Genomic DNA, 20,706 nt, shown 5'->3' with positions numbered 1-20,706 from the left:
TTCTGGTGAATTCTTTCTCTAGAGAGCAAAGAACCCACTCCTCTGGTTTGAAGTCTGTAACTCCCCCAGGCCTGATTCAAAGCCACCTTCTAGCATGCCAGCTCAGCTTTCCTCAGATGTTGACTTCTTTCACAGCTGAATAGTTGCCCCATTCTTACCTCACCAAGATACCTTTGTTTCTGTTGGTTTTCCTCTTCAGGACTCCATGTTATCTACAGTTTTTGTCCACCAAACTAAATGTATTAAGTAATCATTTCCTTATTATTAATATAATGATACAGGTATCAAGAGTCCTGATTCACGGGAGTGAGAGGGCAAACTCTAAGATGACTAGCTGTTTGCAGACTAGCTGTTGTGCCAGGTACAGGCCTGGTAGCACTTCCCTTGTGGGGATAACTAGTCTGAGCCCAACAGAACTCATCAAATATCTTCTCTGAAGACCTTTGAAACAAAGATACACAGACTAATTCAGTGTCAGGACAGAAGCAGAAAGGCACAGCGAATGGCTTGACAGATAACAAAGAAGCCAGAAAGTAGAGAGGGAAGTCCTTGAAAGGGTAAGAAGTAGCAGTTTGAGGGAGAAGAGACTGCTTAGTTGAGGCACAGATGAGTTAAGCGCTGGAGCTGTCCCAGGGGCTGAGCTGGTGTGTGACTATGAGGGGTGTTGGCTGCTGACAGGATAGAGACAGACTGGCTTGAACTTATCCATGAGTCCCCAGGCTTGGAGTACTTCTCTTCCCCAAATCATCATATGATTCTATATGAAGGGCAGAGTAGAGAGGTGGGGTTTGAGGAAAACTCTGGGGTCTTCATAATAGTACTTAACTGTTTTTTGTGAAGGAACTTGAGCTCTTACAAGATCACTTAAGTAGGTTCAAATGTAAAACCGCAAACATTTTGGAATCAAAATTAAATTTTGAGGAACTCAAGTAGGTTCAAATATAAAACCCCAAACATTTTGGAATCAAAATTAAAATAAGCCTAATTACGTGTTCTTTTTTCAAGCAGTGGATGACTGAAGTATGGAATAACAGAGTACATAATATAAAATGTGGATAATCTAAAAAATCTAGATTATCCACATTTTATATTAGGTAGATATTATATAATCTATGTGGATTATCTATGTGGATATTATATAATCTAAAAAATATATTATATAATATGGATATTATATAATCTAAAAATCATGTGGATATTATATAATCTAAAAAATCTAGATTATCCACATTTTATATTATGTACTCTGTTATTCCATACTTCTGTCATCCACTGCTTGAAAAAAGAACAGGTAATTAGGCTTATTTTAATTTTGAAATGTGAATTTAAGGCAATTGGACATGGACTGACTGAAAGGACAGAGGACTGAAAGGCCAAACTTCCAAACCTGATCAAGGCAGGCAAGAGAGCCAGCAAAGCCAAGATTTAATATATATGTGACTTATCAATACAGACTCTAAAACTGCTTTAGAAAGGGTAAAAATTATCTATTTCTTATAATGATTATCATAATTTTCCCATTCATTTTCCACAAATTTAAAACATTATAAAATGAGATGACACAGATAAATCCTCTTGTATTTCAGCATTCATTGGAACTGCCTGTGTGATATTACTTTTTATCAGCTTTCTAATTTTCCAACCTGAATCCTATCTCACTGACCACATTTGTGCTGCAGTTCCGTAATAGAGAGAATGCTATTCAGAAGTACTGGGGAGCCGGACTCTGAAACTTCTAACAGTATGTGGACCTGGCACCATGAACTTAAAATGAAAAATATAAGAACTGCTCCCAGCTAATGGAAAAATAAATTGGAATTATATTGGGACAGGGGCCCAAAAGAACTTGCCTCAAGTTTGAGTTTTTATTACAAAAATCTGATAAGTTGGTTCTCTCTGACCATGGTCCTTATAATTTGTTGTTTCATTGCCGTCCTATAAAAGGCATTACAGTTTAGTGTCTGTTGGATGTTTTTCTAATTATGAAAGTACCCTCTTCTGTCCAAAAATCTGAAATAATTTCTCCTTTCAAGTGAAAGTCTCAACCTTGCAGTGAAAGTACATGTGCCAATTTCTTCATCATTTCTTCAGGAAAAGTCATCATCTTGACCTCTACAGAGAACAAGCATTTAGGAAGATTCTTCCTTATAAATTCTAGCACTTTCCATAATTGCTCCTTGACTATATAGAGTCAAGATAAATATATATATCTTTCCTGTTTAATAAATGTTTACTTTGAGTTCACCGTATTCTGGGCACCAAGCACCAGAATTGAACACAGTTCTTCAATTTGTCTGGCGTGCAGGGTAAGCACAGAAGCACAGCAAGAAATTTGGGTTGCAAAGAAAGATTGGGGTTTGGAACAGTTTTGGAGGGCTACTGTGGTAAGTTTTGGGTGCTCACATGAATTTGGACTTTCTTCAGTAGATACTGTGAAATCACTGGATTTTTTGAGAATGAATGGTCAGAGCTGTGGGTCAGGAGACCCCGCTGGTAGCAGTCAGCATGATGGGTGGTAGGGGAGGGAGGGTGGGTCTTCTGAGAAAGAGCTAATCTGTCCCTGCTTAGGGCTGCTGGGGGACAGTTGAGAGGAGGAGGCAGAAGTGGCAGAGATTTTCAGCCCAGTGATGGGGCTTATAGTAGCATCCTAAACTGAGCAGAGATCACAGAGAAGGAGATGTCTGGGGGAAGGGGACTTCAATTTTGGATCCACTGAATCAGAGTTGCTAAGGGATGCTGATCTTTATTTAGTAGGAGTGGGAAAAGAGCATTACAACTTAAGAGAAAGATCAGGTGGCACCAGCAAGATGGAAAGGAGTAAGGGATAAGTAGAAGCCATGAGGTTTACCAACTAGGACCACCTTTACAATGGCCATTTCAGGGGAGCAGTGTCGGCAAAAGGCCACACGGTCATTTCCCAGGGAAAAGAGAGTGGGAAACGTGAAGAGAGTGAGCATGGGCTCTACTTTTATGGGTGGAGTGATTTTGTTCGCAAGATCAGAAACATTTGAAGATTAAGAAAAGAATGAACTAATTGATTAATCACTATTTCCCCCGAAATGGATGACATCCTATTGAACATTCCCTTTTGGACTAGTGTAGAGGCAGGAATGGGCACAGAGCAGGATCTCTGTGACCTCAGCAGACGGGGTAAAGGAGGAGTCCTGGAGCCCTAGGTGGCTTTTCAGGCTTTTATTGGGATTTTACTGGATACACAGCAGGCAGGGGTGCTGGCAGGCTTGCCAGCCTCCCAGCCCCCAGCAAGTCTTCACGCTACCTGGGCTCTCTGGTGTTCTCTGGTGGCCTTGTTCTCTGCTGCTCTCGTGGTTCTGGCATCCCCGCGATGCTGCCTTTATAAGCTCAGTCTCTCAGCACAGGTGTACCCACTTACGCATGCCACACCCCACTCCAGGTGCCCACCATCAGGCGTGCATTCAGGACCACAGGGATTCATCATCAATCCTAATGGCGGGAGGGCAGAAAAGCCTGACACTTTTTATTTACCCTACAACTAGCCAGTCTAGAATTACTCCAAACCAAATAATCTCCTAAGTAGTTGTAGTGGCAGGAATGGGCACGGTGCAGGTTTTCTATGATTCTATGCAGATGGGGTAAAGGAGGAGAGAGTCCTGGAGCCCTCAGTGGCTTTTGCAGGCTTTTATTGGGATTTACCAGGTACACAGCTGGCAGGGGTACTGGGGGGCCGGGAGGCTGGCAGGCCTCCCAGCCCCCAGCAAGTCTTCACTCCGTCTGGGCTCTCCAGCGTTCTCTGGTGATCTCTGCTGCTCTGCTCTCTCGTGGTTCTGCTTCCGTTTCTCTGCTTCTTGTGTCCCCGTGACGCCGCCCTTAAAAGCCCAGTCTTAGCCCAGGTGAATCCCATCTACCTATGCCCACAACCTATTCCAGGTGCCACCATCAGGCATGCATTCAGGACCACAGGGTTCCATCATCTATCCTAATGGCTGGAGGGCAGAAAAGCCTGAAACTTTTTACCTTACCCTACAGTAGTTATTAGTAAAAGTTTATGATGTGTAACCAAAAAGACAGTTTGCAAACAAGGAACACTCAAACCAGCACATGGCATGAGGCTCTAGGGTATATAGTTACAAGGGATCTTACATAGTGAGGCGGCACTGACTGCTTATTCTTCACAGACATTGGTCATAATATAATTTTCTTAAATGATGGGAAATTGGCCAGTGGGTACAAAATATCAACCTTGGAAAATAGTTTAAGTTTTGCATGTGATTTTCAGAGGCATAAACAAGAAATGGCCCTGGTCAAGTAGTCTTCCAAATAAGCTAAATTAAGCTTTGTTTGTATGACTAAACTGGTTTTGTCTGCTCAGAGAATTTTCAAGGCTAGTCTGTTTTTTATTTTCACACCCATGCCTCTGCTATTTTTCTATAATGGCAAATAAGAATGAAATAATAGTAAATAGAGCTAGCATTCTGTAGGGTAAGGTAAAAGGTATCAGGCTTTTCTGCCCTCCCGCCATCAGGATAGATGAGGGAACCCCGTGGTCCTGAATGCATGCCTGATGGCGGGCACCTGAAGTGGGGACACCTGGGCTGAGAGACTGGACTTTTAAGGGCGGCTTCATGGGGACGCCAGCAGCAGCAGAAGCCGAAAGAGAAGCTGAGAAAGAAGTAGCAGAAGCCGAGAGAGAAGCAGAGAAGGCCAGTGAGCCCAGATAGAGTGAAGACTTGCTGGGGGCTGGGTGGCCTGCCAGCCTCCCGGCCCCCCAGCGCCCCTGTCTGCCATGTACCTGGTAATCCCAATAAAAGACCTGCAAAAACCACTGAGGACTCTGACTCCTCCTTTACCTGGTCTGCTGGATTAGAAAACCTGCACCATGGTCCTGTCCTGCCCTTACACATTCCCACAACATTCACACTCTGCCAGGCATCATACTCTGGACCTATTAATTAATTTAAGCTTCACAAGGGATTCAAAAGGGTGAGACTCATTTTGCTTGTTTTACACAAGAGGAAACTGAGGCAAGAGCCATTATATAACTTGCCTAAAATCATGTAAGTAGGAAACAGTTGAACTGGGATCCTGTCCAGGCAACCAGTGACCTTAATCATGATGCTGACTAGGCCAACCACTGCAAAGGTATAAGAGACGTGCTAGGAATTTTGCAGAAACTAAACACAATCATAGAAGACTTTCAAATACTCATTTTATTTATAGACTGGCTATTAGTGGCACAGGCTAAGTTCAACGTCACTTGCCTCAGGGCAAACAGTTATATAGGAGAGTGGAAAAAATCTGCCACATCATAAACCTAGAATTGAAAACTCTTAGAGGTAAGAGGAAACTTAAAAGCCCATCTGGTCCAGCACCTTCTTTTATATAAAAAGAAACTGCCACGGGAGCAACAGAGTAACTTGGCCAAGGTCACCAGCTAAGGGTCAACAGAGACTAGAACTCAATTCCCTGCCTTTTTTCCCTGCACTCAGAGGAACTGGAGGTGAAAAGAGGGGAGGGGAGAGGTGATGGAGGAAGGAAGTGGTGGGGGCAAGTCTGCACCCTAGAGCTCAGTTCAGAGTGAGGGTAAGTGGTACTGACCTGCCCACAGGTTGCAGGTCCCCTCTGGCCTTTTCCTGAGAGGTGGACCTGAGTGTGCATGTTCCTGTCACTTATTTAGAAGGACTCATTTTCCTTCTCTCCCACCCCCACTATTTATACCCAGAAGAAAGTGTTGATAAGGTTTGGCACAGGAGGGCTTGATGAATGTTTTCAATGAATTAATTGATCCACTAGGGAAGCAAGAAAACAACCTCAGTAGGATCATTGTGGATCCTACAGAAGAAAAATCCATGGTCTACACCAGTGACTTGAACTGTACAGTGTTAGTTTTCACCCTTTTGTAAGATTTGTCCACTTCTTTTTACCATTTGAAGCTCCCAGCACATGAGCTGCAGTCGGTAACTTTCACCGTTTAATGGCATTTCATCTTGCTGCCAACAGGGATGCAGTAATGCAAAAACACCAAATGAGTGTCTTTTGCAAAAACAACTTTCCACAAAAAAACTCACTGTGCAAACACAGCTCTCCCTAAATGGCCCTACACATAGGCTGAGAAACAAAAAGCTCATTTTGCAAAATAACGGCCTCTCCCAAAACTCTTCAGGTGTTTTGGGTGGTGGTAAATCTTGTAAGCAGGAGAGGGAGAAGTTATTACAATCGTGGGCCTCGAAGGAAAGCACCCTCTGGGGTCTTCTAGGCCGGCAAATCAAACAAGCACTGGACAGATTGATAAGAGGAAAAAGTCATAAAGATATTTAATAATTGCCCATGTACCTCCTGTTCACATGGGAGACACCCAGCCAGACTGGGCAGCTCCCCTGCATAACTTCAAAAGCCGCTTTACATGTTTACACGGCTTAGCAGAGACAAGGAGGGTGAGGTGGGGGTGCCGCAGTGGAGAATGGTAGGGCAGTTACCAACCAGGAAAGCACCATAGATAGGTAGTTTTACATTCTGCCCTCACCACTAAAGAGATAAGGATATTAGGTCTGCCTGGGAGAGATCCTAACAGAAAGAAGTTTGCAGATAAATATCAGAAATAATTTCCACCCAGCCTTCAGAGCCCCTCCCCAAAAGTAAACCTCTCACCAAAAAGACATTATCTCTGTGTGGCAGACCTTTGCTCCCCTACACTAGCCAAAGATTTTCATTTGCATTTGAATTGAAGATGTATTATATCTTGAGGCCATTCTATTTGCATAATTAAATTAAATGACTTAAGAAAACACAAAAACACTTTTCATGTCAAACATAGGACTAGTTTCCAACTTGAGTTTAAGAGCACACGGAAGAGGCAGTAATGTATATGGGTTTATTTTACGGATGAGTCCATGCAAAAAATAATTTCCTTGGTGATTCTTTGTTGTCTCAACACTAGCACTTTCATTATGGCTTATCTCTTCAGTTTAAGGATTTTCTCTTTGTTTATTATCTTGATTCTGCAATGTACATAGGTAGCAAATCATAATTTTGTACACTTTAAATACATACCTTTCTAGGCATTTGGGTTGTTTCCATAGCTTAGCTATTGCAAATAGTGCTGCACCCCTATAAACATGTTTATAGGGGTGCAGGTGCCCTTTTGAATTAATGTTTCTGTGTCCTTTGGGTAAATACCTAGGAGTGGAATTGCTGGATCATATGGAAGCTCATTCTCTAGCAGGTTGAGGAATCTCCACACAGCTCTCTATAGTGGTTGGACCAGTTTGCACTCCCACCAGCAGTGCAGGAGAGTTCCTTTTTCTCCACACCCTCGCCAACATTTGTTGGTGCTAGGTTTTTTTTTTTTTATATGTGCCATTCTCACTGGTGTAAGATGGTATCTCATTGCAGTTTTCATTTGCATTTCCCTGGTTAAAAGTGATGGTGAACATTTTTTCATATGCCTGTTGGCCATTTGCATTTCCTCTTTGGAGAAGTTTCTTTTTAGCTCTTGGTACATATGCACAGTAGAATATTACCCAGCAATCAAAAAAGATAAACTCATGCCATTTGCAGCAGCATATGGAAGGGATCATGGAAGGGATCATGCTCAGCGAAATAAGCCAGAAAGAAAAAGAAAAATACCAGATGGTCTCACTCATAGTGTAACAGGGTGGTCCCCAGGAAAGGGGGAGGTTCCCTGCCCCACCCAAGGGAGGGTGGAGCTGAGCAGGAAGAGAAAAAGCTGCAGAAGAGACTGAGGAAGGAAGAAGCAGGATGGAGCCAGGAGACCTGGAAGAGGTGCATGGAGCCTAGAGACACGTGAAGAAACTGCGCTTGTCTTTTGGTCGTGGACTGGGTGACACAGATGTGGGTGAGACCCGTGGGGAGGTGACAATGGCAGCTTTTATCTTGATGTTGATTTTGCTCTTTTCCTTCTGGGCTTGTCTGGTTGTTTCTGACCCTTTTCTGTGGGTCTCCACTGGAAGGTGCTTTAGACTTGTGGCAGGTTTTGGGGCCTTTCTCTGGGCCAATCCCATTTGGATGGAGTTTTACCCATGAGGGGATGGGTAACTTTGGGTTCTTGATTTAGAAACTAGACTCTTTGCCTTACCTGTATTGTTTCCTAGTTTTATTAAAGTTCCTTCCCATTAAAGTCTGATATGTTTTGTGTTGATGCGGCGGATGGCAAAACCCATTTAGAATAGGCAGGTTTGCGGGGTTTGGGCTGCCCCTCTCCCTGCCCTATAACAATAGCAGGAATTTAGAAAACCCAAATAAGGGACCAGGAAAAAGACTAATTATAATAAAGTAAAAGCCAAAATCAGCAAGCAACTATAAACCAGAGACACACTACAGGGGCGGAGGGGAGGAGGGAGTGGGATCAAAACAAGGGGGATGGGAATTGTATGGGGACTATGGCCAAGATGAAAAAGCATACATTGTGTAAAAATGAAAAATGATCTAAAAAATATATAAAATTTAAAAAATAATATATACCTTTCTATTTGTCAATTATTTCTCAATCAAGATTTTTAAAAATGGAATGCTCTTGGAAAGGACACCAAATTATACCAAAGCTGATATGGGTCTGTGAGACCAGACAGGTCATCAAGACAAGTGACAGGAGCCTAGGGTAAGAACATTTCCAGCTAAATCACAGTTTTAAAGCACAGCTGAACACCTTCCTTGAGTCAGGGAGGCAAGAGAGAGAGGTGGGGGATGGGCAACAGGAAAGCCTCTGGTTCCTCTGAAGAAGCAGGAGCTGCACTGCTCCAGACTCCAGGAACGGGGGCCTGAAGTAGTCAGATCTGTTTTTAAGAAACTGAAATTTTTATTCTAACATTATATTTTAAAAATAGAAATAGGGCCAAACAAAACACATTTCCTCTGCAAATGTGGCTTGTGGGCCTTGGCTTCCAACCCATGGGAAACCATTAGTTATAATTGTCTTAATGTGAACTAATGAATCTGATCAGTAGACTTAGTCGGAATCCCAGATTTTCCATTCAACGTATGTATGACATTTAGAATATATCTTAATAGTGTGTATGTTGTAATTAGTATGTTATATATCAAATTAAGATATTAAGTAATTAGGCCATGTCTACCTCTGCTTAACTCTTAGAAGCCCAGGTTTCACATCTGTTATGGAAACATGACATTGGCCATCTTGCAGGGATGCTGTGAGGATTTCCTGAATATATTCTTTTCCATTCTGATTGACCACCCTTGGGGAGCTACCTGAAACCTGGGACCCCTGGATTTGATGTTCTGTGGAAAAGTATGTCCTTCGAGGCAGAGGAAAGGTTCTAATGGGAAGAATGGCATCAGAGGATGGATGGGCATGGGGGAGGTTTGGAACAGCCACAGGAGGGAATGCTGATGATTGGACACACTTGCTCATCTTTAGCTCTCATCTTTTCATGACTGCCTGAGCTTTTGTGAACTTCAGTATAATGCAATGTCCTCTCCGGGAGCATTCCAGCTTTAAGACTGGACAAAGGATGAATAGGAAAGTGCTAGGAGAAGGGAGAGGTTGGGAAAACCACAGCCCAGGGCAGTTAAAAAAGAGACAACAGACCCCAAATGAAGTCACTTGAGCTAAGCCCCACATCGTCAGACTGGGCCTTAACACCTAACCAAAGTGCAGATGCATCTTCTCCCAGGAACGGAATCTTAAGCTGGTCAATCTTAAATCTATCAATCTGGTGAGGTATTCTGCCTGACAGATCCTTCTATCCCCCAAAGGAAGGTGTTCTTCCCTGAAACAATTTGCTCATTCCTTATCTCACCCCCACTTCTGCCTATAAAAATCTTTTGTATGTTATAGCTCTTCAGTGCTCCTTTCTATCTGCTAAAAGGGATTTAGCCTGAGTCATAAAGTCAGTAAGATCTTCTAAATTTACTCTGTTAAATTTTGATTTTTAATGCAGGAAGTGGCTCCATTTAGCCCAAAGATCAGCTTCTTCCAAAGGCTTGGCAGCCTTGGGGCACAGGCAGGCCTCCTGTCTCTCTAAGGTCTGCCCTAGCCAGACCCAGCCAGACGCTGTAGTGATTACATTATGTTCATTTGATAAAGGAAGTTATACATACTCAATTCATAAAATATAATTCTAACTACATAAAAAGTGTGTGTGTGTGTGTGTGTGTGTGTGCACGTGAGTGCACATGTGCTTGCACAAGGGTGGTAACCATCCTGTGTGGAGCACACTAATAATTGGGTGGGGCAGATGGCTGATGGGAGTGCTTCAGTTTTCTCTTTATGCTTCCCAGATGGACAGTTTTCCCCAGCATTCATGAACTCTAGCTCTGCTGTCCTTCTCAGTCTGTATTTTGCATCCCTCTCAAGGGCATTCAGCTCTGCTCATGCAGTGCCCACATGTGACTGTTCTGTGCTCTTCTAGTTTTGAGTTTATGCATTTCTCCTACCCTGCCATGTCAATGATTCATGATCTGGCCCTCAGCCCCAGGCCCTCCGTCCTCCATCTGCGTGCAGTCGCCCCTTCTACCAGCGCTTCCTCCATTAGTCCCTGTGCCTTCAGCAGACCTCTCAGTAAGCCAGCACCTGGCATCAGGGCTGCTTACTGCATCTATGATCTGTCCACCTCTATAAAGTGTCCAACCGAGAAGGACCCCAGAGTGTGCTCTCTCAGGACGTGTGGGAATCAGTCCCATTCTCTTGTACCTTCTCAAACCAAATGCATCAACCTTCTCAGACATAAATCTCTCCTCCCACTTCCTCATCTGGGGACAGTATTTTCTTGCTGACAGCAAGGGAGGTTCTGCTCCCAGCCTCAGCCTTTGCTCCTCTTCTTTTCTTTCCCTGTTTTTGAGTCGGTTGCCTCCTCTTCTCTGTTGGCCCTTCATAAACAGTGAGGTGTTTTGTCTCATTTCTCCTGTCTTCTCAGTAAACAAACTCTCATGGCCTCAACCTTCAGGCGAAGTGTTACAGAAACTCCACAATCGAGCTAAACATAGAAAGGTCTCCCTCTGGGCTTCATGAGGGATTGAAAGTGTGAGAACCAACTACGGGGGTGCATCCAGCCATAACATGGCAGTCTACAGAGAAAAGCACTGGGAGGGGTGCGCAGGGGAGCACTACACCTACTGTAAAGAAAAGGATGAGTCCCTATCTCTTCAGCCTGGCGCTCAAAACTTGCCCCAAATGTGCAGTTTCCTGCCTCACCAGCATTACCTCATGCATGTTTGCTCACAAACATAAGAGTGCCTCCTTGTCTCTCCTCCTACTATTAATAAAAATATGATTTAAAAAACATAAGGGGTCTTATGCAATACAAATGCCTGCAAAAAGAAATATGTCTCTTTAACTAAAGAGCTTATTCTCTATAAAATATATGTAAGGAAGCCTCATAAGCTCCAAGACTCGGTGGACAAAACTCTGCTCTTGAGAGTTTAAAACTAAATTCTGTTCATGTGCTAGATCTTTGAACAGCAGCAAAATGTTGCATTGTAACACTAGAGTACTTTACAGGAAATTGTCCTTCCTGTACTTTTACCAGCAAAGGAGATGCAAAGTAGTAGAACCACTGTGATCCCTGCCACTGCCCTTGTCACAGCTCCTCAGCGTGGCCATGAGCACAGGAGCGTGGCAGCTTCCTGCCATGTCTGGGTTCTGGTACAGGTGGAAGCAAATGTTACTTCACTGAGCATTTCTCAGTTCATTTCCTGAAAATATAGCAGTCTCTTTTCAATGACTTATAAAAACATTTTTCATCTTTTATAGTTATATTGTAGTTCTCAAAATTTGGTCTTCAGAAACATCAGTAAAGAAGTGGTCCGTATCCATAAACAAGCAAGATCAGAGATGATTAACAAGCTGGTTGAAATGGACGGATGGAGGAGTTCATTAGCCCAACAGTTAAAAAGTCAGATTTCTACATTAAAATCTGGGAATCTGGTTTTATGTGAAAAAAAAAATCAGAGGATTTAACAGCTTCAGATGTGCATCCTCACAAGGCAGCAACCTGCTTGTGTCTGCCGGTAGCTGTCCCTAACAGATGGGCCTGGCATTGTTCACCTGAAAAGAGTCCCCACCACCCCCTATTGCCTTCCTCTTCATCTTGGTAACTTCTTGGGTTCTACAGCAAATGAATATGTTATTCCTGACCAGAACATCAGAAACATGACATTAGAGGATGATTTGGTAAATTTAGCAAAAAGCCACTTATATATTTATACAGTCACCACAAATTCTTTGTGGAAAGAGGAGTGACATACATCAACTCCATCAATTATTTTGAGTCTTTACTTGTGAGTGCCAGGCTGGCTGCTGAATGAATTCATCCATCTTCTGGCAGTTGGACAAGGAAGCCTAATTGCAGTGGCCAAGATCACCCCATCTCCAGGCCCACTTAGAGGAAAGCTTCCTCTAGGATGGGGTGTCACACAGTACACAGCTGCCTAGCATGGGAGTCAGAGAGAGGAGTATGGGTCCTGCCCTGACAGCAGCCTTCAGTAGAAGGGTGCCATGGGGAATCAATGAATAATTCGTGTCAGAACCAGATTGATGCTCAGTGAGCTTCAAGAGCAATGAATTACCCAGTATGCGTTTCCTGCCTACAAGTCAGGCTATTTTTTCACTAGTGTCTCTGTGTTATTTATGAATGTGTGCATTCTCTAAAGCCTCTGCTTTAGATGAGGAGGTTTCAGGATCTTGGCTTGAGTTTCCAACTTATGACTCGCTATTTACAAACAGTTCATCATACGATTTCAAATATCCCATGATTTAAAAAAAAATGCCTCAACTAAAGAGGAATCTGGTGGAAATAGAGGAACAACTGTTCTTTTAAAGTCTCCGAACATTCTTTCATGTGAATGTCAGGAGACTTGGGTGTTTTGGCAAGAAAAGTGGTGGGGGAAGAACACAAACATTTACCGGACACAACACTTTACATGTGTTCTCATTGTTAACTTCACTTTACAGACGAAGGAACAGATTCAGCAACAACACTGTCCAGTAGAAATACGATTTGAGCCACATTCATAATGCAACCACATTTTTTAGAAAGGTAAAAGTAAAATGGTGACATGAGTTTTGATAATATCTTTTAACTCAGTGTATCCAAGATAATCACTTATATCTGTAATCAATATAAAAACTCATTAACGAGCTACTTGCCATTCTGTTTTCAGAGTGGCTTCAAAGTCTGCGGCATAGTTTGCACTAATAGCACATTTTCACTGGTGAGCCCCAGTGCTTGGCAGTGGCGCGATACCATTGTATTAACCAGTGCTGCTCTGAGTGGCTGACACATTCAAAGTTGCATGACTTTGGGCACATTGCTTATCTTCTCTGGTCCCCCACTTCCTTATTAAACATAGTTAGACCTTGTCCCATTCAGGCATATCTGCTCCACTCCTTCTAGACCTCTGATAACAAATTAGCAGAACACAGTGGTGTGGGGGGTGGGCGGGCAGGGCAACTGCAGGTGCAAAGAGAAAAATGATATACATGGCATGATTACAAGTTGTGTTCCCAGAACCAGGCCATGTGTCACATTACAATTTTCACAAATATATGAACTTTGGGGGTCACACCAGAGAATTCAGGCCTGGTCAGCCCCCCTCTGGGGCTACCTGCAAACTGTCAGCCTTCATCTGGACAGAAAGAATAATAATACCCACAACCATCAACACCTTTACCTTGGGAGTCAACACCTTCTTGAACCTTTTCACAATAAACTGTAATTTCTCTAAGATGTGTGTGTCAGACTGTTATTTACAATGATTACTATATCAAAATAACAAGATACAAGCAAAAATGCTGTATTCAGCTTGTTTGAATTTGCAGTGGATCAATTTATTTTGCCAATTAGGCTGTTTTTTTTTAATATAATTATTCAAAGAAGAGGCATTCAGGTAAAATCTCAGCTAAAGAAAGTTACAATAGGAGTTTTGTAGAAAAATGTCTTTGTCACCAAAAGGAATTTTATTCTGATAAAATTAGAAAGTTTGGGGACAGAGGAAGATGCAACTTAAAAATATCACAAGAACACCCCTTTGACGCACTCACATCATAGTTTTCCAACCCTTTGTGACTTTGTTTCCTACCTTCAAAATGGGAAAAAATATGTGCTACAGGAAGGAGTAAGACTTGCAGCCTGATAAATTTTAGTTCCCTTTTTCCTACATAAATGAAACTGCAGGGGGTAAAGCAAAAAAACAGGCAAAGGCCCTTGACTTAATACTTTTTACAAATGGCAATTATTGTTTCTCTGATTAGGAAAGCAATGCATTCATTGTAAAATATTTGGAAAATACAGAAAAAGCTATTTTAAAAATCACCAACAATTTTACCATCTAAAAAATAAATACTGTTAATGTTTTTGTGATTGTCTTAAGCATGCTTGCATGCAAGCATTTTTTTATTTTTACAAAATTGGGGTAATAGTACATAAAGTACTATGTACCACTTCAATTACATACTTATTTTAAAAAGAGTCTTCAAAAGTTTTGGAATTTCTCTTATTTGAAAAATATTGTTCAGAAACACAACTCAGTAGTTACATACTATTTCACTATATTTCGATGCCATATATTATGTAGTTCTATTTTTAGATATTAAGACTATTTCTAAGTTTTTTCAATATAGAAATTCTGCATGATATTCTTACACACAAAATTGGGTCCACATCTGTTGATCTCTTTAGGATAAATTCTTAGGAATGAATGAGCAATTCTAAGGGTCTTTAAGTGGTCCTTGACACGTATAACTGACACATATTACTAAATCACTCTTCTGAAAGTTTATAACAATTGATAAGACTCTACCACAGTGAGTGATAATTTGTGTACCATCTGGCTTTAGAACCAAATGATCAACTACATTTTGAAAGTAACAGACTGAGAATTGATAAGTTGTAGGTAATCTGGGAATACTATTTATCTTTTTGTGAGACTCTATGTAAGTTTTCCCAACTTTTATAGTTAGAAGGTAGGGCTCCAGAAAACTGGGAGTGGGCCAGAGTTTCCGGAGAGGAGGTGCACTGAGGATGGGAAATTCATCAGCCCCAGGGATCAAACACAATGAAGCTCTAAGAATGAGGATGGTTCCTACAAATGGCCAGATGCTGGATCAGCCCAAAGGGGAAGCTGCCCTTGGTGGATGTAGTTTCTGGCTGCCTACCACTTACTATTAGTTAGAAAGTGCAGCACTGAGAAACTGTAGAACTCGGTAGGGAGGTGGGCGTCAGGTTGGGTGGGAGACAAGGCCAAGAGAGGAGGGGGTAGTGGGGAAAATTGTGAGAAGGAAAGGTTGGGTCTGCAATGCAGCACAAGTCAGATAGCCAGTTGCAGCCAAAGCTGAAGCTTACTAGAGACTAATCACAAGCTTTCCAGAAAGACAAGCGTTCTCAGGTGCCATCTATGAGAACAGTGCCGTGTATTCCTGGAACTATCAGGAGGATGTCAGTGGTGTGGGAAGCACCTGGGAGGAAGGTCCACACCCTGTTTGTTCTGAGCCAGCAGTTACTACTGCCAATGGTGGGCTCTAGGTTATATGAGTATTCAAATTTAGAATTAAGTACTTAGAGGAAATGATACATAAGTAAAGTATTAATTTATATTTATTTAAGCTTATAGATATGCACAAACCACTAGCCCTGGAGATTTGGAGCACCTAAAACCATTGCCATTGATTTTAGGAACTATTGCAGAATTAATAAGGTAACGAATGATAAGAAACTGGTGAAAATAACGCAGGATTATCACAAAAGAAAATACCTAATCTCAGTTATTTGGATCCCTCACTACTTAATCTTCCCAAGGAATAAACATAAAATATTATTCAATATGATTTTGGGAATAACAAATTTTAACAAATTAGTAAAATGATTTTAATTTTGGTAAATCAAAGGCTTTATCTACATGGTTGCAAGGTAAGGAAAAATGTCAGGCTTTTCTGCCCTCCCACTATTAGGATAGATGACGGAACCCTGTGGTCCTGAATGCATGCCTGATGGCGGGCACTTGGGTAGGGTGTGGGCAGAGGTAGATGGGATTCACCTGGGCTGAGACTGGGCTTTTAAGGGCAGCGTTATGGGGACGCTAGTAGAAGCTGAGGAGAAGCTGAAAGAGAAGCCAAGAACAAACGGAAGCCAAGAGAAGAAGAGAAGCAGAGAGAACGCCAGAGAGCCCAGATAGAGTGAGGATTTGCTGGGGGCTGGGAGGACTGCCAGCCTCCCGGCCCCCCTGCACCCCTGGACCCCTGCCTGCCATATGCCTGGCAAATCTAAATAAAAGACCTGCAAAAGCCACTGAGGACTCTGACTCCTCCTTTACCCAGGTCTGCATGGGATCAGAAAACCTGCTCAGTGGTCCTTCCTGTCCCTACAATGGTATAGCTTAACTTCAAAGAGTTTAAAGTCATCCCATATAACAAAACAGAAAAAATGTGGTGAAAATGTCAGTATTAGAAAACATAAAAAGAATGCCTTCAAAAGCTGTTCTTGGGCCAGTTTATCTTAAAATTTCTTCAGTGATGATAGAAGATAGTGCATGAGAAAATGAATAAAAGAGATGACCCAGCGTGGGCTAAGAGTATACTAACATACTAACCTAGTAAGATAGAGAAAAGAGAGAAACTTACCAAAAATCATTAGTTAGCTATACAGAGGATGAAGTTCGACACCGCCAGGTATATTTAATGATAAAGAACAAATTAAGCAAGTGAAAAATGAGGTGAACACACAGTACTGTAAAACAGCCACTATCTGGAGTTCCCAAGAACAGGTCACTCTAGAAAGCCAACCTTCTAGCACCTGAGACACCTGTGAGACTAATTTTAGTTTTTAATCTAATTTTGAAAGGAAACAAAAAAAAATCTATCATTCGCATCTTTGCTTTCTTAAATAATGTGCTAAATATAGCTTTTATCTATGATTCAGGACATTCATTTATGATCAATTTTAATTCAGTATTTATTGAACACCTCTACTTTGTGCCAAATACCGTATGTGGCCATTAAACATTTTTTATTGATTTTAAAACCAAGTATTGGAAACATTATGCTAAGTTAAAGAAGCCAGTCACACCTACATGGTTGCCAGTCACACCATGTAGGTGCCACACCTACATGGTTCCATTCACATGAAATGTCCAGAATATGCACATCTGTAATTAGAGAGTAGACTCATGATGGCCGAGGGCTAGGAGGGCTTGCTTTCTACAACAGTGACGTGTTCTGCAGATTGCTGTGATGGAGTCACAACTCAGTGAATATATTAAAAGGGTAAATTGTGTAGTAGGTGACATATGTTTTTCAAAAGCCAGGTTGGCAATGTTTGGATAACAGGAAGGGACAACACCTGAATGAGGAGGACAAAGGTGGCAAGGAACTGGTGATGCTAAGCCCCTACTCATTTCTGACAGGTTTTTTGACTTTTAGGAACCTGCCTGCAATATGGGACAAACTTGTTCTCTCCCTCTGGTCCTTGTGTCTGCCTGTGACAAGTTGTCTGGCAAACGCTGCTTCTGGTCTGCTCTGGTTCTGAAAATTTCAGAATTTCAAGGCCTGACTTAGGAGTCAGAAAGGCATAGAACATTGACCATCAGTGTGACCTCAATAAGTTCTTCATCCTCTGTAAGACCCAGTCCCCTCATCTGAACAACAGCAATGGTAATGTCTACCCTGTAGTGTTGTTAGGAGGATTCAGTGAGATAAAGTTGGAATGTGCCCGCTTTGTGTCTGAGTCACTGTAATTGTTCAAAAGAACTTCAAGTCTGGGAAAGGGAGAGCAGGAGACTTTAAGTTAAAGTGTCCCCACAAATAAAGCCAGACGCTTCAGAGCACGACCTTGGTGATAGTTATATTGGCTACTCAGTTGTTATTTTGGCTACTCAGATTAGTAAGGACATGTAACTGTTCCTGCTAGATGAGTTGTTACTGAATATATCAACTTTCCCTGAAATAGTAGAAAGGGAGAGGGAATAAACTTTAGTTTAGCATCTACTATGTGTCGCGCAGATGCTCATTTCACCCTTTTCAGTATCTCATTTCATCCTTTTAACAATCGCTCCATGCTCTACATGAGGAAAGCCAGGCTCACACAGCTAATCATGAGGTCATGTACTACTAACACACTTAATCTTCACGTAAATGCTATGGAGTATTGCCATTATCATCCCATTTTTCATTAAAGGAAAATGAGGCACAGAAAGAATTAACTTGCCCGGAATCATATATATTAAGTTAAAAATCTGGGGTACAAACTCAAATGTGATTCCAAAGCCTGTGTCCCTTCAATGTCTAGGTTGTCCACTAAGGATAGAGCAGAGGGTCCTAGTGGTCCCCATATCTATTGGAAGACATACTAAAAAAGGCACAGTATATGGGATGCTGCAAAAATTAAAAAGAGAATAATCTCTAGATTTAATCAAGGAGTCAACTCTTTTGGGGTGACTTGAGAGGCCCTGAGAAAACTTCAACAGTCTTTTCTAAATAGTCCTACCTGAGAATACATACCTATAGATGGTCCCCAACAAAGGCAAGTGCCTAATCTAGTAACTGTGGATCCCTCACTAGTCAATCCTACCTAGGAATAAACATAAAATACTGTTCAACGTGGTCTTGGGAGTAACAACGTCTATCAGACTAGTAAAGTGCTAACTACTGGTCTTAAGTTTGGTAAATCAAATCATATGCATTATGCAGCTTAACTTCAGCAAAGAGTTTAATCTCATCCCACATAACAAACCAGAAAAACATGAGGGTATTGTAAAACATACACTACTCAAGCCAGAACAACTGTTCAATACAATTATTCGACTCTATGGTGGAACAGTGATTTGCAGTGAGTAGAAACTGTATTTTGCATTTTCCTGGCCTACTGATAGGCTGATACCATCTTGATGCTGGACCCAGCTTCCTTTCAGACATGTAACTACCTGGGAAAACACCCCATACACCACAGGGTGCTGGGTTGCTGGTGTTTTCCAATTTCTTGTAGTTTCAACTTAAGATGGTTTATTGGGGGCCTCGCCTGGTGGCTCAGCGATTGAGTACCGTTCTGTGAAGCTGTCCACAACCTCTGCAGTGCCGTTCAATCCTGGCCCACCAGTGCGGATCCCACATGGCGGGGCAGACCTCTCCTGTCTCACCCGCTGCTCCCCTCAGCAGTGTATTTTGGTCAATCTGCCTGTTCTGCACCCCACTCTGTCTCTGGTGAATCCTCTCACCTTCTCATGCTTCTAACCTGTACCCCAGTTCTTGTATAAAAATAAACAAAATTTTTTTTTAAAGATTTATTTATGGGGCCTCCCCGGTGGCGCAGCGGTTGAGCGCTGGGTTGCGAAGCTCCCTGCGACCTCCACGGCGCTGGTTCAATCCCCGGCTGCTCCTCGGACACCGGAGGAGGGTCCCACATGGTGTGCAGACCTCTCCTGCCGCCCGCTGCTCCCCTCAGCAGTGTACTTCGTTCCTTCTGCCTGCTCTGCTCCCCGCTCTGGCTCTGGTGAATTCTCTCACCCTCCCGCACTTCTGACTGTACCCAGTGCTTGTATAAACAAACAAACAAACAAACAAATAAATAAATAAAATACGTGCCTCTTTAAAAAAAAAAATTAAATAAAATAAATAAATAAATTTAAAAAAAAAAAGATTTATTTATGTATACAAGCACTGGGTACAGTCAGAGGCACGGGAGGGTGAGAGAATTCACCAGAGCCAGAGCGGGGAGCAGAACAGGCAGAAGGACCGAAGTACACTGCTGAGGGGAGCAGTGGGCGGCAGGAGAGGTCTGCGCGCCATGCGGGACCCTCCTCCAGTGGCCGGGGATCAAACCAGCGCTGCAGAGGCTGCGGGCAGCTTCGCAACCCAGCGCTCAACCGCTGCGCCACGGGGGAGGCCCTAAACAAATCTTCAAAAAAAAAAAAAAAAAAGAAAAAAATGGGCCTCCCCGGTGGCGCAGCGGTTGAGCGCTGGGTTGCAAAGCTGCCTGCAGCCTCCGATCCCCAGCTGCTCCCTGGCCACCGGAGGAGGGTCCCACATGGCGCACAGACCTCTCCTGCCGCCCGCTGCTCCCCTCAGCAGTGTACTTCGGTCCTTCTGCCTGCTCTGCTCCCCGCTCTTGGTCTGGTGAATTCTCTCACCCTCCCGCGCTTCTGACTGTACCCAGTGCTTGTATAAACAAACAAACAAATAAATAAATAACATGCCTCTATAAAAAAAATTAAAAAAAAAAAAGATAGTTTATTGGGATGCCACTTCATTGTGTGTTAAGGAAGAGCTACTCTTAGAGTCCCTTTTTTCCCCTCTTAACTGAAGGCTATTTGTGGTTTTGGGTTTGTCAAATGGCCTTTAACAGTTGTTAGCCATTGCAAGGTTGAATTTCTAATTTTCCCTGGCAAGATTTTCCCCCTGCACCCCTAACATGGTTTTGATAGCAGACAGGAAGATCTCAAAGACCCTGGGGACTTGAGAGGGGACAGGCAAAATCTGAAATAACAGGCTCCCCATTCTGCACTTGAAAGCTAGGTTAGTCTTAAAGTTTTCTGGGTAAAGCATACAGAAGGTCAGGCAGGCAGACCTCTCTTTGTTTCCATTCTCTGTCTCTTATTTCCAAAGGCCGCTCTGCACGGGGCAGCAACTGACCTGTGGCTGCTGCCTCTACTCAGTTTGGTTAACTGGACCCTGGTGACCTGTAGCACATGGATCAGGGAAGCTTTGTTACCTGTTGACATTACCTGTTGACATCCTGGAATAAGAATACCACCAGCTGTTCCCAGTCT

Source organism: Talpa europaea (genome assembly GCF_964194135.1).
Source record: "Talpa europaea genome assembly, chromosome: 6".
NCBI classification, from domain to species: Eukaryota; Metazoa; Chordata; class Mammalia; order Eulipotyphla; family Talpidae; genus Talpa; species Talpa europaea.
This window is presented reverse-complemented; position numbering follows the sequence as displayed.